We start from the raw sequence: 4,015 nt of genomic DNA on the forward strand, positions 1-4,015 counted from the left end.
AGAGCTTGTTCCCACACACACCCTTTTCACTTGTATATTTCAACACCTCCCCTCAAGTGAATAATCCTAACACACCTAGACCCTGTATCAAGTTTCCCTCTTACTTGATAGCCCACGACCAGTGCCTCAAGTCCCTAAACTCCATAGTCCTTGACACTCTCTCTCTCTATGTGTCCAAGGCTACTATTAGTGCCCGCGACCTTGACTAAAGTGCTCACACATACATCTACCACTTGGCCTACATCATCGGTGGCTCAGAGGTGGTTTTACTTTATTGGGGCAGGTTACATTGGGTTGTGGGTTCTCTCTCTCTCTCTCTCTCTCTCAGAAAAGATGATCCGACTCCACTTCTCTTGGAGCCTCCATGAAGTTTGCCGATGTCGTTCCTTCTTCACTGGGTTTGCTGTAGCAGTCTCTCGCCATGTGTCCTGGCTTTCCACATTTGTGGCAAGTGAAGGTCCTCCCTCCTACTCTGCCTCTTCCTCGTCCTCGTCCTCGAGAGAATCCTCCTCGGGTGAAGAATGCTTTTTCCTCTCCTGCTGTTGAGTCGAGCTCTTTCTTCTCTTTGCCTCTGCTCTCTTGCTCTAGTAGAGCTGCTTCTATCTCGTGTATCTTCAGTTTAGGTACATTCTTTAGTGTTGCTACAATGTTTTCATAATCTCCTTTGTCCACACTCTTCAAAAGTACAGCTAATGCTTCATCATCTTCTACCTTTTTGCCAATAGCTGCCAGCTGTTGCTTAATGCTTTTATATTTGTTCAAGTGTGTGATTAAAGGTTCACTTTTCTTCATGTCCAATTTGTAAAATTGCATTAATAGATTTATCTTGGAATTTTTTGCTAAGTTCATCCCATGCATCTTTTGCCCACTGTATCCCTGTGATATGATGAATGATCTCATCATTTAAACTGAGTGCAATAAGCCCCAATGCTTTTTCATTCCTACTCTTCCACTCATTTTCCCCTCTCTCTGGGCATTCATCTCTCCTTTCAACTAATCCCCACAGATTTTTCCTCATCAGCAAATACATGGTTATGTATAAAACTGTTCTCCATTAAATTTGGCTATTTCCTGTGCTGAATTCATGGTGATGTGAAGAGGGTCTTACCTCTTGATCCAAATTCAAGATTCAAGGGCAGTGTCTACCCTGTTACAACTCAATCTGGTGTTTAATAGATGATTACAACAATTTTATCAGCATAAAATCACCAGAAATTACATTAAATTGAGAGTAACCAATTTGTACGGGATGGTTGGAGTATCAAACCAACTCCGATTTGCAATCTGAAGCTTTAGGGATCTGTATCAGATACCTAATGGTTAATTTGAACCCTCAATTGTACCACAGTACAGTGATTAGCACTGATTAATCACTGATTAGCAAATTAATGCTCTGGTTTGTGTGCAGAAAACAGAGTATGCGGGGAGCTCAGATCTGGTGCCTTCCACTTCAAATGAGCTCAAATGCTTTCAAAGGAATCAATAGCAATGAGTCTAGTAGAGGATTAAGCCAAGAAACACAAGATTTGACCAAATAATGAAAGCTTAATCTCTGTTTTACCAAAGTCACCTGCAGATTTGATGAAGAGCTTTGATCTCTCTGTAGACTTGATGAAATTGATTTCTGTCTTCACCAGCTTGTAGAGCATGCTTGATTACCCTTTGTGCTAAGAGGAATTGAAGACATTTGAACTGAGCAAGTAGTAATGGCAAAAACTGCAGAGAAAAAAGGCGCCTGCAAAATTAGCGATTTCTCCCAAACGCGCTGGCGGTTTGCTGCGCCGTTTTGATGGGCTGGTAGCCAGGGGTGTTGGCTATTATGTGCTAGAAGATCTTGCCCTAATTTTGAGTGTGCTAGATGCTAGAGACCCTCCACTAGCTGGGGGTGAAGGGGAAGAGTGAAAACTCACTAAAAAACTTGATTTTTTGCTAATTACCTACTAATCTTGATTAATTCACTAATGGGCTCATAGATCTGGTTGATTCTAGGCATGGCTCTGATACCATGTTGAAATTTGAGCTAAATGATGAGCTATGGTGGATCAAACACTAGAATCAACATAATTAACAAAGTGATTAGCAAGTGATTAAGATGTAATTAGTGAATAATTAGCACATAGATTAATGTAGGCATGGATACTCAAAAACCAGCAAATTCTCATTAAGGCTATGCCTCAATTTATAGTGTTTACATCAAGCATCAAATCCCCTTGATTTCTCCATGATTCACTCCCTGAATATCTCCACCTCTTGCCTGATTCTCTCCACCTCTTCTCTTTTCCCTGATTATCTCCCAGAATAACTCCACACTCCTAAATTCCCTCATGCTACCCATTATTCTCTCCCAGTAGATTCTCCTAACCTTTTCACAGGTTCTTTCACAATTACATCTCCTCTTTTACAGCCTCTATCCAAGAGCTTGTTTCCACACACACCCTTTTCACTTGTATATTTCAACAATTTGAAGAAGTTCAAAAAGGTCTTGAATAGTAGCATGTTGCCACCCATGCCATTTTCAAGAGAAAACCATCACACAAAGAAGCCACAAAGAACCAAGTCAATGTAGGCACCACAAAGGTAGTCATCATGAATGAAGTCCCATCTAGCACATAGGAATAGAACCACCACCAAGACTTGATCTCCATCAAGAAGTCGATGAAGTTCTTCACCACAAGGGGTCATGATCTCACATAGAGAACATAAAGGATTATCACCAAGGATCTCAACAAAGAAGATGTGGATAATACATGTGCTCACATAGTGAATGTACCACAAAGGTAACATAGAAATGACCATGAAGTAGAACTCACAAGGTATGCAAGTGACCTCCATCTTACACATAGAGAGTATCACATGCATTATCACAAAGGTTGATCCAAGTCCTTTATAACATGAAAACATTACAAAATGTAGTTCAAAGGGTTCACATGGTGATGATGAAACCACTTCCTTTTCACACAAGAAGTGACTAGAACTACCATGGTAAAATAGAATCACCACTAGGAGATCATCACATGGATGTGTGGCCACATAGATGAAGTCACATAATCTCACAAGGATAACCTCACACAAACACTTCTTATACCAATCACAAATAAATGGAAAACCCTTTATATCACTAGGGCATGTACATGATGCTTTTCTCAAAGGATGCATAGGTATTTACCTTCCCACAAAGGTGATGAAGAATATGCCAAAAGTTTAAGAACCCTTTTATCACAAGACAAGATTTAAAGAGTGATAGGGAATATGGTTTAAAATATAAATATTTGAATTTAAAAAACCCAATTCCCTTCTGAAACTTGAGCGAACCTTGCTACGCACTCAACGGATTAAGGACGAGGTGAGGTGCCATTTGGTGAATAGTTTCCACTGTGATTAGCCACCGTTTCACCATTACACTGAAGTGGCACATTTGCCTAGTTCACACGCCCAGGGGAGAAACAACAGCTCAAAAAGTGGCCGCTTTGTTGTTGACACAGTTGGTTGTGCTGCTACATTGATGCTTCACCAAAGAATCCCTCGCTACTCGGTCATGTAGAGGAGGCTGACCTTACAGAAGTGAAGCTTACTCTCTACCACAATGAAGAGAGTCTTGCAATGAATAGCCCTCTCATTATCGCAATGTACCACCCATTAGTGAATGAAGAGATGCAAAATAGTCCTCACAAAAAAAATAGTGGAATTTCTTTTCTCCCTCTACCCACAAAGAGCTTTGCCAAAGAGGATTTCTTTTCCTTTTCTTGTGCCAAAACTAATGCTTTCCCTCACTCACTCTAGTGTGTGCCACTCACACCAATGCAATCAGAAGAAGGTACAAGGGGTGTTGCATAAATCAAGGTTCACATAGAAGCTCACAAAGAGATTTGGATGTTGGCTTTCTTAATGCTCCAGAAATGCCACTCAAAGCAAAAAATATCCCTCAAATGCAACAATGAGTCACTCACAAAGATTACACTCCTATGGAAAGGAGCTCTGATACCATATTAAGACATGGTGTGAGATTAGCTATTGA

This window comes from Cibotium barometz, chromosome 42 (assembly GCF_041138505.1).
Source record: "Cibotium barometz isolate CiBa-2024 chromosome 42, ASM4113850v1, whole genome shotgun sequence".
Lineage (NCBI taxonomy): Eukaryota > Viridiplantae > Streptophyta > Polypodiopsida > Cyatheales > Cibotiaceae > Cibotium > Cibotium barometz.